The sequence below is a fragment of the Eucalyptus grandis genome, chromosome 10, assembly GCF_016545825.1.
Source record: "Eucalyptus grandis isolate ANBG69807.140 chromosome 10, ASM1654582v1, whole genome shotgun sequence".
In the NCBI taxonomy this organism is placed as follows: domain Eukaryota; kingdom Viridiplantae; phylum Streptophyta; class Magnoliopsida; order Myrtales; family Myrtaceae; genus Eucalyptus; species Eucalyptus grandis.
This window is the reverse complement of record NC_052621.1, coordinates 25,239,724-25,254,602: the sequence shown is the minus strand read 5'-3', so window position 1 is coordinate 25,254,602 and position 14,879 is coordinate 25,239,724.

Here is a 14,879-nt window from a genome sequence, read left to right as displayed (position 1 = left end):
TTCCACCAAGAGGGCAGCTTTCCAATCGGCCTTGGTGGATGTATTGATTGTGAGATTTGACACAATCAACGTGACGATTTTCAATATGGGGTATTCAAACCTAATAAGTAGGCAAAGTAAGATGGCGAAAACTAGTAATATCGTGAAACATATCAACACACAACAGTCAACGCAATATAAAGAAGTCATGCATTGAATGTGTGTAGTATCTATCCATTGGACATTCTACATTGTGACTGCGAATTGCAAAGGGGGCATGTTAGAAATAGGTGTCATGCCAACATCCACATGTTGGTCTTAACGACAATTTTCAAATGAAGCTGAAAAGTTGGCAAACCAAAAGAATAATCATAAAGGCAAGGCAAACTACAATTCTAGTTTTTTCATATGTCACATTCATTTTACCATGCGGGGTTAATACCAATATAAGTACTATGTAAGTCACTGCCGCGAAAATTATATTAACCCAATTAATATGCAAGTTTTGTACACATCACGACACGCCGCTAATGAGAAGCAGAATTGTCGTAAATGACGATAGGAAACAAATAGTATTGCATGACAAAAAAAATATATGCTTATCATGATGCTTGTTAGCCATTATGGCAATATGCGTTGTGTAATGCTTTTCGGCCACGAGGTCCGCTTACCAAATTCTTCTTGGATGACACACTGCTCCTTGAAAGGCTATGGTGTCTAGTAAAATTGCGACGACCATCAAAGACTACGTACCTTTTTATGGACAATTGTTTTCTTGCCTCTCATTTGGTTGTTTGACCTCTAGAGGTGGCCATGTTCTCTACAAATAAAAGTTACTTTTTTTTTTGTGAAATGGTGAAGAAAGGTTATTCCTCTTTAGAAGTTCACAAAATGGTAATTTTTATTTACGGAGGATATGGCTACCTCCGAGAGGGAATATTGTCCGCGTGTAGCACAACCAAATAAGAGGCAAGAAAACATAGATTGGCAAAAAGGTATGTCGTATGTGATGGTGGTCGCAATCTTACTTGCCACCATGGCTTTTCAAGCGGCGATGAGTCCTCTTGGAGGCGTATGGCAGGGGGATTCCGTAGCTGAAAAACATTACAACGCGGGCATCGCCATAATGGTTTACAAGTATCATGATGAGCATACATCTTTTGTGTCATACAATACCATTTGTATCCTATCGTTATTTACTGCAATTTTACTTCTCATTAGCGGCATGTCGTTAAGGCAGTTGATATGTACAAAACTTGCAATATTAATCATATGGGTAGCCATAATTTTCTCCGCAGCGACTTACGCAGTACCAATATTGGTATTAACCCCGCATGGTAAAATGAATTCAACATATGAAAAGGCTAGAATTGCATTTGTCATACGGGTCGTCTTTGTGATTTTTTTGGTGTGCTAACTTTTTGCTTCATTCAAAAATTGTGTTCCTAAGACCAAAATTACATGTTGGCATTACACCTATTTTAGGCATTACGAGGATAAATCCAGGTATTGCTGATGATTTTTATGTACTGAAATCTTTATCGACAAACATGTAGGGAAAATTGTCCAAAAAGTCATAAACCAATTGCCATTTTGTTAATTTAGTTCAAAACCTTTCAATTTTGCCAGCCACAAGTGAGGGCCAATTGAACTTTGCCAACCCTAGGCGAGTCCCACCCCTCTCCAAATATGGCCAGGCAAAAGTCCAAAAACCCAAAGAAAAAATATTAATATCACAAAAAACCCAAAACTAATACATTTTGACAAATTTACCCTAAATTAATTTTTTAACCACAAAAAATCCTAAACTAATACGTCTTTGATAAATTTAACCTAAATGACTATAAAAAAAAAACTATAAACTAGTACAGTTATAACAAATTTACTCCAAAGTAACTTTTTGACTACCAAAATCAAAATTGGTATATTAGTGACAAATATACCATCCTTTAAATTAGATTAATATAAAAAAATAAAAAAACTAACACAACTACAACAAAAGAAGAGTAAAATCTCGAATTGGTACACTAGTCAAATCTTACATGTCATCAAACTCAACAATTTGACAATAAAATTTAATAAAAACTAATAGAGGATAAATTTATTACAAATACACCAAATTTATCAATGATGTAACAAGGGGTTTTTTTTTTTTTGTCAAAATTAGTTTATCTTAAATTTATTACAAATGTACTAGTTTAGAGCTTTTTGACACAGGCGAGGGCTAGTTGACCCTTGCCGACCCTAGGTGGGTCGCACCCCTTGCTAGGCAAGAGTTGCTATTTCGCTTGCCCTCTCTCCAAAATCCAAAAAAAAAAAAAAAAAAAAAAAGGTTAATACTATGAAAAACCCCAAAGTAATATATATGTATCAAATTTACCCAAATTCATTTTTTAACCATAAAAAACTCTAAATTGGTATACTATTGATAGATTTACCCTAAATAACCATAAAAACTCCCAACTGCTACACTTATAACAAATTTACCACAAACTAAATTTTTTACTGTCAAAATCAAAATTGATACATATGTAACAATTTTATCATATTTTAAATTGGATTAATACTACAAAAAATCATAAAATTAGTAAAGCTATGATAAAGAGAGAATACATTCCCAAATTTGTACACTAGGCAACTCTCACGTATCAATAAACTCAACAATTTGATGGTAAACTTAACAAAAATTAATAGAAGGTAAATTTGTCACAAGTGTATCTATTTAGGATAAATTAATCAAATTTGTTATCAAAAAAATTAATTTATAGAAAATTTGTTGTAAGCATACTAGTTTTGGGCTTTTGACATAGGTGAGAGATGGCTAACCCTTGTTGGCCCTAGGCAAGCCTGTCCCTTGCTAAGCAAGAAATCGCACACCCTCTCTCCAAAAATTCCAAAAAGAAAAAAGTTCAATATTATGAAAATCCCAAAATTGATATAACTATGGTAAATGTACCTCAAACTAATTTTAACTACAGAAAATCCAAATTGGTACACCATTGATAATTTACCACAAATAACTATAAAAAAAAAACTTCAGAATGATACAATTGTGACATATTTACCCCAAAACTAATTTTTGACCACCAAAACCAAAACCGATATATTTGTGACAAATATATCCTCACTTAAATTAGATTTATGCCACCAGAAAACACAAAACTAGTATAACTATGACAAAAAAGAGTAAAATCCACAATTGGATCACCAATCAATTCTCACGTGTCATCAAATTTATCAATTTGATAGTAAAATTTAACGAAAACTAAAAGATGGTAAATTTATCATAAATGTATTAGTTTGGGATAAATTCATCAAAGATGCAATAATTTGGATTTTTTATGGTCAAAAAATTAATTTTTGATAAATTTTTTGATAAATTTTTTATAGACATACTAGTTTGGCACATTTCGACACAAGCAATAGCCAGCTAACCCTCGCCAGACTTGGGTGAGTCGCACACCTTGCCAAGCAAGAGTCGCGACTTTGCTCGCCACTCTCCTTTAAATTAGATTAATACCATTAAAAAACCAAAAAATTAGTACACAACTGTGACAAAATGAGAGTAAAATCCAAAATTAGTACACTAGTCAACTCTCACATGTTATCAAATTTAGTAATTATTCAAACAATATGGTCTAGAGTACTGACAGAAGACGAAGACCACCCAAAAGTTCAAATGTTAAAAAACACCATATGGTCATTCAATAGAACTAAAGGGCATGAAAAAAGCAGTGCGCCTAGTACAAGCAAGGCTGATGCCCATAGGAATGTCAAATAAATGACTATCAGTTGCAAAAATTGTATCCTAATGGAGCAATACTCAAAGAGTCAAGATTTATAGTGCATTCCTAATGACAATCCTTAATAAAGAGAAAATTGGTGGCAATGCCAAGATGATCATCAACTTTCACCATTTACACATATTTTGAGCCTAATGATCTTTTTGTTTCTCAACCCAAGAACCCAGCCTATGTTACGTCCCTTGCAAAGTCTTTTCTAATTAGGGCACTCAAATTAACATAGGGATTCACATGTTTTAAGCATCGCTTGAAGAAGTGCGGGAAAGATTATTTCTTTCTCATTTTACAAGGTTCTGGACTTGTAAACCCGGAAATGACTACAGAGTTGTTCTTTCAATAGCCTTGACTCAAAGAGTCCATTTGTTAAGCTACTGACCAAGCCCACATTACGGTCCCTGTTAAAGATCCCTTAGATTGGTAAGGTCGTACCTCTTGCGAGAATACTCGGACCCTTGTCGACATAATGAGATGGAATAATTCTTCTAAAATAGCCCTTTTGAATGAGAGAGTGAAAATCCTTTCTAGCTAAAAGTCTCTCATTTGGTATTCTTAGGAAATCCATGTCATGAGTGAAAATTGTCTTGAACGATGATTCTCTCTAGTGGAAATTTGGGTGATGCAAAGGTCATTATGTATGAACTCCGATTGAATTGATAAATTTTAGTGGATTTTGAAGTGTGCATTCCAGAATAGCCTTAATTGTTTATTTTTTTGGTAAATGCATTTTTGCTCTAAATCATGTCTAATAGGTAATGTTTTCTCAAAGACCCAAGAGCTCCTAACATTCAAGTTCCTTTCAGAATGCCTCATGATATTAGGAGATGAGAATCCATCATGAACATTTAAGGTGTTTTTTTGATGTTCCAAAATTTATTTCTATCAAGAGGTGAGAGGCCTCCACAGGATATTTAAGTTCCAGAAGACATATCCTCAAGAATCACAGATATCACCAAGTAAGTATATCTCTACCCTTATTCTAAATACTTGTCATTGCGCGGGTATTATTGACACTTGACTTGGTCAAGCTATCCCTTTATATTGGCCTGGCGTGCTTTTGTGGCCCAGCGTCCATTTCATCGACTCGGCGTGCTTTAATAGCTCGGTGTCCTTTATATTGACCTAACGTGCTTTCACAGCCCAAAATCCTTTTCATCGACCCAGCATGCTTCCGTAGCCTGGTGTCCTTTATATTGACCTGGCGCGCTTTTATAACTTAGAGTCCTTTTCATCGACCCGACATGCTTCCGTAGCCCAGTGTCCTTTATATTAACTTGACGTGCTTTCGTAGCCCAGAGTCCTTTTCATCAACTCGACGTGCTTTTGTAACTCAGTGTCCTTTATATTGACCTCGCGTGCTTTCGTAGCCTAAAGTCCCTTTCATCGATCTGGTGTGCTTCCGTAGCCCAGTGTCCTTTATATTGACCCGGTGTGCCTTTGTAGCCTAGAGTCCTTTTCATTGACCTAACATGCTTCCATAGCCCTGTGTCTTTTATATTGACCTAACGTGCTTTTGTAGCCCAAAGTCCTTTTCATCGACCTAGTATGCTTCCGTAGCCTAGAGTTCTTTTCATCGACTCGGCATGCTTCTATAACCTGAGTTCCTTTTCAGAAATTGAGAGTTTATAGATTTCACCAAAATCTTTCAATCAATTGTTGACATCTTAGTTTGAATCTGAATGTCACAAAATATTTCTATCTAAACATTTCACTCTGAATGTGAATGATTTTCGATCTTTCTTGTTATATCTTAGTCTTGATCTAGGTATTTCGGATTCCAAAATTTTGACATCTCATTCAGGCGACTGTAGAAAGGTACAGGATCCTGGAAAAATGATATGCTGTTTAAGCGACTGTAAAATGGTACGAGTTCTAGACAATATATGTTTCCCATTCAGGCGACCGTAAAAAGGTACGGGTCTTAGCAAGTGTTTTCCCATTTAGGCGACCATAGAAATGTACGGGTTCTAGACATTATATTTGTAGCTCTAACAGGCGACCGTAGAAAAGTATGGGTCTTGGAAAAGCTGCTTCTTATTCAGGCGATCATATAAAAGTACGGATCCTTGAAAAGTGATTTCCCGTTTAGGTGACTGTAGAATGGTACGGGTTCTAAACAATAGTTGTTTCCTGTTTAGGCGACTGTAGAAAAGTATGGGTCCTAAACAATATTTGTTGCTCTAATAGGCGATTGTAGAAAGGTAAGGGTCTTGGAAAAGTAATCTCCCCGTTCAAGCGACCGTAGTTTAGTGCAAGTCCTGAAAAGTGATTTCCCGTTTAGGCGACCGTAGAAAGGTATGGGTTCTAAACAATGTTTATGGCGCTAACAAGCGACCATAGAAATGTATAGGTCCTGGAAAAGCCGTTTCCTATTTAGGCGACCGTAGAAATGTACGAGTCCTGAAAAGTGAATCCATGTTTAGGCAATCGTAGAATGTTACGAGTTCTAGATAACATCTATTTCCCATTGAGGCGATCGTAGAAAGGTACAAGTTCTAGAAAGTGAGTTCTCGTTTAGGCGATTGTAGAATGGTACGGGTCCTAGATAACAACTATTTCCCATTCAGGCCATCGTAGAAAGATACAGATTCTAATAAACCAATTTTTTCGTCAAGGCGACCAAAGAAAGGTTCGGGTCCTAGACAACCAAAAACTACCATACTGGACAACTGTAGAGAGGTACGAGTCATAGGAAAGCAATCTCCTTACAAAACCTCGTTACTATTATGGACAAACATAGAAATGTACGAAATCTAAACATGTAACACAAACTATCTTGAATTACTCTATTCTCTTCAAATGTAAGTTATTACAGGTAGCTCCCTTTACCATTTATATTAGCATTCCCATGCATCACATAAATTGTCTTTAAAAAAAAAGTAATTCATTTTCCAACAAAAATCATTTAATGCATGTGCATAATTAAAATTTAGCTCTCAATTTGTCTTTGAAAACAACCCGAGCTCACATTCAAAGTGGGACAGTTATGTACATCTAAATTTTGACGACCCGAGTCATTAATTTGTTACATAAAAATTAGGCATTAATTTTAACACAAAAAAATAAAATTATATGCTATGCATATAATTTTAGGCACATCTTGTCATGATAAGAAATAACGATTTGATATATTCAATAAATCTTTTATGTATTCAAACGATATATACCAAGAGGTATATTTCGCTGAAAATTAGAAGGTTTCGATTGAATATTTCAGACGGGATATATATTTGGTGTTAATCTTTCGCGTAATATGCATTTTTGACATAATAAAATAAACATTAGATCTTTCAATCGTTGATGGGCATGAACAAAGGAAAAAAAATGAAATAAAATCATGAAGATTACGTTTTAGCCGTACGAGATGCAATCGGAAAGAAGCTGAAAATTTTGCTTCTTCCATATAGGAGCTCAATTTCGTTGCGTATAAAAAGGGGCTCTTCCGTTCGATCTTCGGGGGGAAAAGCCAAAAAAGTTTCGGGAGAAAAATTTGAGAGGAGAACAAAAAAGAAATTCAGAGCAAAAAAAACGTGAGGAGAATTGGCAAAAGAAAATCTGCGAGGGACAAAGTGAAAAGAGGAAGAATTTCGTGAAAAAGAAAAAAAGGAAAAAGGAAACCCCCTCCCCTCTTCTCGTCCAAGAGAAGTCTTGTCTCTTCCTCTCTGACAAGCTGCAAAGAAAGAAAAGCAGCAGCAGATAAAAGAAGTCAGCAGAGATTGACAGAGGGAGAAGACGTGAGAGTAACGGGAAAGAGAGAAAAGGGAAAAACAAAAACAAAAACAGGAGAAGAAGAAGGAGGACAGGTCCCCGTTCGCACTTCCCTCGCCGGTACCGAGCCTCCGCCGCTGCACGTCCTCGCGAGCACCGTCGTGCCCGGCGTCCAGCGACCGCGCTCAACGCCTGACGACCACGCCTGCCTCTTCGCCGCGCCACTCGCCTCCGTAGCTGTCGACGCCACCGCCGGCCTCCGTTCGCAAGCACACCTGCGCCGACCGTCGTGCCCGCGCCGTCGCACTCGCGCCACTGTGCACGCACTGCTCGGTAACGCCAGAAGCTGCTGCTGACCCGCGACCGCCGCCCTGTAGCTGTCCAAAGCTCTGCCCCGCTGGTCGCCGTCCGTGAAGCCCGCGAATCTGCATCTGCTCCCACATCTGCCCAACGTCAGCTGACCCGCCGGTCTCCGCTCCGCCTTCGCCTGCTGTCTCTCGTGCTGACCGACGCTGCTCCTGCGCCGCCGCATCGGGCCAGGTCTCACCTGCTACTCGCTACTGCTCGGTGCCGGCCCGCTGCTGCCGCTGCCTCTACTCGACACCACTGTCGCCCTACAGCCATCCGAAGTCGCCCTGTCTCCGCCGATCCCTGCACGCCGCTCGGGCTTCCCTCCGAGCGCTGCAACCCAAGCTGCTCCGCCCATTTGCCCGCTGGTCCGCTCGCCGCCAGTTGCCCGCCGCCGGTCCTCACCGGAGCTTTGGCGACCCACCATCACAGCGACCTGACTTTGAGCCACTGCCGAGCAACCGAGTTGTGGGTCCCCGAGCTTTGCGGCATTGTAACCGCCGACGTTCACAAATCCCGCGCCTTTTTTTTTTAGGAAAAAGAAAAGTTAAGGTAGTTTATTTTTTTCTTTTATTATTATTTTTTTATCAAGTTTAGTTATTATTGTTCGAATTGGAACATTGGATCTCAATGTTCATTTTATGAATATTGTAAGCATTATCCATAGGGTTTTGCCTAAAATTATTGTAATTATTAATTTGATCCGTAAGACGTTGATCATTTTTTAATTATATTAATCTTTTGGGCATTTTAATAGTATTCCGATTCTTGAATCATTATAGTTATTAATTTGGTCCATAAAATTTCAGATCAAATTTCTAATTATTTTGAACTTTCTTATATGTTATGATGTTTAGGGTTAAATTAATCATTAATTTAATCCGTGAGACAACAAATTATTTTTTTGATTATTTTAATCCTTTATTTGTTGAATATCTTGATTAGTTTAGATATAATATTTACTTGATAATTGTTTGTTTTGAAAAACACTAAAAAATAAAAATCAAAAATCAAATTTTGCATTGGAGTGTGTTGATTTAATAAATTAGATTTCATTTTTTAGGATTGCACTTTTAGATAATTTCTAGAATAAATTAGGATTGATATATATATATATATATATATATATATATATATATTAGATAATCTTTGCACATTTTAATAATCCCATTCTTCTAAAAAATATTTTTCTAAGATAGGATAGGGTATAAGTCAAATTAATCCCTAAAACATATTTAAAAATCATTCATTTAAAATAGTTTAATTAGGGTTTTTATTAATTTCGAATTTCAAATAAAAAAGTACAAAAATGTTAGGCGTGGTCAAATAGTTCGCATAATAGGTTCATTTAATTAGAATTTGCTTGTTAGTAAAATTAGGTCATGTAGTTAAAATGCATGTTTTAATTTCGAGATAAAAGAAAAACAAAAAAATTGTTTACTTTGTGTATTTAATTCTTTTGATGCAATTCGTTTGATTCATTGAATGTTTAATGATGATTGAGCACCCGTGATTTAAATTAAAATAAATCCAAACTGCCTGCAAAATATTTTTTAAAATAAAAAGAATAGTATCGAAAGAAAATTAGAGATAACTAGTGTAACCAAATCCATGTACCCAAAGTTTCTAGTTTATATGAGAGCCGAGCTAAATCTAAAACTTATAGTCCATTAGTCTAAACCTTAAGTGGTTCACCCGAAAATTAGGTCGCAACAATAACCCTCCGGTGGGTCTAGACTTTGACACCGACTTGAGACAATGAGGATTATGAATCGAATTCTAGCCCCCGAAACGTGGATTTTGTAAGGGGTCACTGTTGTCCATCTAGTCTCTGAGGTTACAACTTTGGCATCAAGGTCTACTTAGGTGCCATGTTCAAGTCGTAATCTCAAGCCTTGGATCTAGGTGTTGGGTCGTTTCAAACCCTCATAAATCCTTGAGTAAACTTCCAAGGTCCAGGGTTAGGGCCTCTAGATCCAACCTTCAGTCCTAGGCCCAACCCTTGGTATCCCAAATCTAGGCATTGTTCTAAATCTAAGCACCGGTCCGAGTCTAAAGGCTCTTGCCATTGTGCATTTAAATAGGGTTTATCGTTCAAAAAGCCCGTCTAAAGTTTTCTAGTATCTAAATGAAAAGACAAAAAGAGTTCTACCTAGAAAAGTCCAACCGAGATTACTTCATTTTTCCTAAGAGTACTTAATGATTTTTATTTTATTTTTGTAAATCCTTTGCAAAACCTAGCCCTGTTTTTACAATATATGCAGTACTCATGATTTGTAATCTCATCTATCTAATCAAATCACGCATCCTGACGTAATAAAATATAGTCAACTTCCAACAAGATAGCATCTCAAAAGCATGTGCGCTATGGCAAGACCCCGTAGCATTGTTCCTCCCTTATATCCAATTCATCAAGCAATCCCTCATCAGTAAACTAATCTGCCAATTGCATTATTTGATCTTATTTGCACTGACGCTCTGAGTGTAATTTTCCCTAGCATTAAATAGTAAATCAAGCGATGATGTTTTGCTGATCAAAAAAAAAAAAACTAATCTGCCAATTGCATTGGGTGGATCCATCCACCTCCTCGAACTAGAACACAAACTAATAAGCAGTGTTTAACTTAAGGGTTTGACGAGGTTGAGTGTTAATTCCAGCAAGACTTTATCTCCCATCTCTTTTGTATTTTTTTTTTTTTTTTTATGGAATCTCTCCAATTTATTCAATGTGTCTTGCCACACAAAAACATTCTCTCCCCCTCATGCTCCTTTCCATTGTGTCAATTACAGTGGCGAACCTCCACATCTATTCGCGATTTTCGTGCAACCTTTTTCAGCTCGTGTATTGGCTAGCGGTTTAGGCCCAAGTTCCTCGACGAGTAATTTCCGCGCTTCTTTCATTATCTAAAGGTTGGATTTTAATCTCTTCACAATCCATTGGAGAGCATTCTTTAGAGAAACGAGTTGTTAGGACCACCTTTGAGTCCAGCTCCGTCACGAATTCCCACATCCTGGAGTCTAAAATGCTTCCACGCATCATCAAGAAACAACACAATTATTCTTTCTTTCTTTCTAAACTCTCCGGCAACATCGCTGCTTATTTCTTTGCGTTGTGATTTGGCGGCACAGTGATTGCAACTCTGCAATTAAATCAGAAGCTATAGAAATTGACATAAAAAGAAAATGAGGAATAATGAAAAGGACACAAGAAATTTACATGTGTCTCAAGCCGAACATCAAAACCTAATTCACGGGAAAATCAACAAAAAGATTTCATCAACGGGAAAACCAACAAAAAATCCATTGATAAATTGGAGAATCTCAGAGTTACGGTCACTCACAATCAAGTATTTCACAGCCCTATAACTTACACCTAAACCCACAGCATTTATCCTCAACATTAGTGCTCAACAAATTACTATTAACATCTTTCGACCAAAAAAAAAAAATTACTATTAACATCTGAATTTTTGTAGATTAATAGAGCATACATTAAAAAGAAGGGGGCGGGGAGCGTTAGTTCGGTCCAATTAGTCTTCAGCCCGTGACGGTTGGCGCATCCATATCCGAGATTCTCTCTTCTTTGACCCATTCAAACCCACGAAATCTCAACAGAGAAACCTATCTTATCCAAGTTCAAATGACCATAGTACTTGAAGCCTCCCCAAAAACGGAAGAGCTCATCTCTCTCTCTCTCTCTCTCTGGCGTCCGAAGAAGATGGAGATGCGAGCAAAAGAACAGGTGCGATCCAAACACTTGTCATCTCGGTTCATCTTTGATCTAAATAATATAAAATAAATAACGTCATCGTAATGTTCGCAGGAAATCTGACTGATATTGAAGCTTTTGTTCATGGTTTTGCCTGAATTCCCCATCGATGAGATGGTGTCAGATCCAAACATTACTCTAACGTTGCAAACAGAACCCTCGCTCAATATTGCTCACGTCTGACGAGATGTCGCAGAGAAATATAGGTGAGATGACGCCTATTTTTTGTTCGATCCGAAGACAGCCCGGTGTCCTTTTGTATGTCATTGGTTGCTTCCTTCATGAGTCATCAAATATCATTTTCCGAGATTTTATCTGTTACTGCAAGTGACATATTCTTTCTTAAGGGTTGGCTAGCATGACCGTCCAATGCAGAATAACAGTGGAACGGTCAAAGGCTAGCCACTAATCCTTTTGAAGGAAACCGATAACCAGTTTTAATTTGTGATCCCATGTTTCCTTCTTTTTCTTTCTTTCTTTTTTCTTTTTTTGACTTCCATGGTTCCTTAAATACCAAAGTACAAATCAATAAATACTAGCAACAAGCTCAAATTTAGAGATAACATCAAAAGAAGGCCCACGAAATCAATTTTCTTAAATATGAGGAAAGAAAAAAATAAATAAATAATGAAATATAAATAATTACAAATAAAAAATATTTAGTTTACTAAAATAATTGTTAATGTCATTACAAAAATCTATTGAAATTAACAGATTAAAAAGCACTTGAAACATTAGCTTTGCAACTAATAACAAAATCATTGGACAATGAAATAGCTCATCATTCCTTTCGCTCAAACCAAATTGCTCTTAAAGGACTCTCCCATAACCTAAAATTTAGACAATTGATATCAATTATGCATAAAACAAATGAAGCAAAGAAAAATCAAAATAAGAAGAATGAGCTAGTAGAGAATTCGAAAAAAAAAGTAGAGTAAAAAATGCATTCGCCATATGAAAAAGCCGAGATAAGAATAATAGGAGTGCTAAAACATTTTTTAGTTCACTTGAATGCTACAAATTTGAAAACTTGATCACTTGAGTATCAATTCCGATTTATCTCGTTAGAAAATCTGACGTGGACACTATTTGTTCCACATGATTTCACCTACACCGACATGGCCAATTTTTAATTTTATTATTATTTTTTTGAATTTTTTTATTTTTATGCTCTTTTTTTAGGGTTAGCAAGGGTCACCGACGACTCTCATTAGTCACAACGAACCTAGGCAAGGCTGCAAGGGCCTTCACAGCCATATGGGTGAGGGTTGCCTTGCCCTCGCCACAAAGGCCTTGGGTGAGGACATCACAGCCTCTCTGACCATTGGCGATGCCACCCAAAGCTGGCAAAGGCATCACGACCTCACAGGCTATAGGCTAGGCCGCGAGGGCCTTCGTAGCCGAGGATGAGGGTTTTGCGGCCTGCCAGGTGACCATCATTGGCCCTAAAGAATAATAAAATAAAAATAGAAGTAAAATTAAAAATTCAAAAATCTAAAATTAAAAATTTCACATATGATGATTTTTGAAATTGGCACTTAAATAATCAATTTTACCTCAATGTGGCACTCGAGTGAGAGAATAAAAAAAAAACTTAGTACTCAAGTGAGCATCGTACGAAAATTTAGCAATCATACTGTTCTTACCCTTAAAAAGTCATAAGAAGAAAAAAAAAAAAATTCTTATTTAAAGAAACAAATTAAAGTGATAATCTTCAAGAAAATGATTCAGTGTGGCCTTTTAATTTTGTCTCTAAAATTTCAGGTTCCAATAGGGAACATAGAAGTCAAGAAAATGAAAAAGAAGGAAATATGAAATCAACTATTAAACCGGTTGAGGAAGTCTGCGGGTTTCCTCCAAAAAGATATGTGGCTAGCCTTTGACCGTTCCACCGTCATTCTGCCGTGGGCGGTCACACAAGCATTTTCCTTTATTTTATTTCCGAATTTTGTTTGTCGGCAGCGGTGGTTTCGCGGTGGGCGCCGGTGAGGAAAAGATTCGACAATTACGGTCCTATTGCTGAGCTCCAATCTTATTTGCACTGGTGTGTCTCTATATACACAAGCTGTACATTTCAAATTCTATGAATGAGATATCGTTGAGTTACTAGGAAATCGAGATGGGCGGATGATGATGGTGACCAATGAGTCCGGTGATGATCTAGCAACACATGGGGGTGGTTGATAGTCATATTCTAGAGATTGGCCATGGCCAATGATGAATTGTGCGATTTTCAATATGATATAAATTATTATTGAAACTTTGATTGTCTAAGATTGAAGAATGAGTTTTGAAAGTTTATAGGTAATGATACAAAGTTGATGAGAAGAGACAATAAATAATAATAATAGTAGTAATGGTAAAATGATAAAACAATAAATAATTTAAAAAAAAGGGGGGGAGAATAAGAGGATGGGTCTTATATTGGAAACTAGAATTTGAGTGGGTTCGTGGAGCAGTCGTCCTTCAAGATTGGTTTAACGAAGGTTCAACACTGAATTTTGGGCTTGAACAGGGTTGGAAAGTTTGGGCTTAACGTCATTCAAATATATTTGGGCTGAATTTGAATTTTAGTGAATTGGGTTAAATAGATTGGGGGGACTTGATACAAGAGCCCAAATTTGTACGCGTGGCCATATCTAGAAATAAATAACAAGTAATAAAATAAATAAAATTAGAAAACTGTTAGAAAAATAGGCATTGATTAGGCAGTTAGATTTTAGTATTAAAATTAGCTTAGTTTCATTTAGTTAGTGTACACGTGATATAGGGTTTTAGTGGACACATTTAATTTAGTTTTGTTTTAGAAGGTCGATTTTTTAGAAAAGAAATTGAACTCAATTTGAATTAAGCTCATGAGGGTTACTATCCTATTCTTTGCCCGATTCTTATTGGGTTTTTTAATTGTACTCCATTCGTTAATTATCCTTTCACTACTATCTTTGAGTGAATCGATTGTGATTCTTTTATATTTTTCTAATTGTGATGTCAAGTAAGTCGCCGGTTTTTCTCTCGCTAATGCGAGTTCCTCTCTACCTCCTTGGTAGCGCCCCCCTTTACAAACCCTAGATCCCCTTTGTTCTTCTGCAACCCCTTTTCCTTTCTCTCTTGCTTTACACTATGAAACCAAAAATAGAAAAATCCAAAAAATGTTTCCTCCGATCTTGGTTATACAGGGCTTTGCGTTGTCTCGCTTGCCTAATAGAACAAAAGCTTCACTGGTGAGTTAAGGCTGCTTCGACACTTGGAGATCTCGCAAATGACGCCAGAGAAAG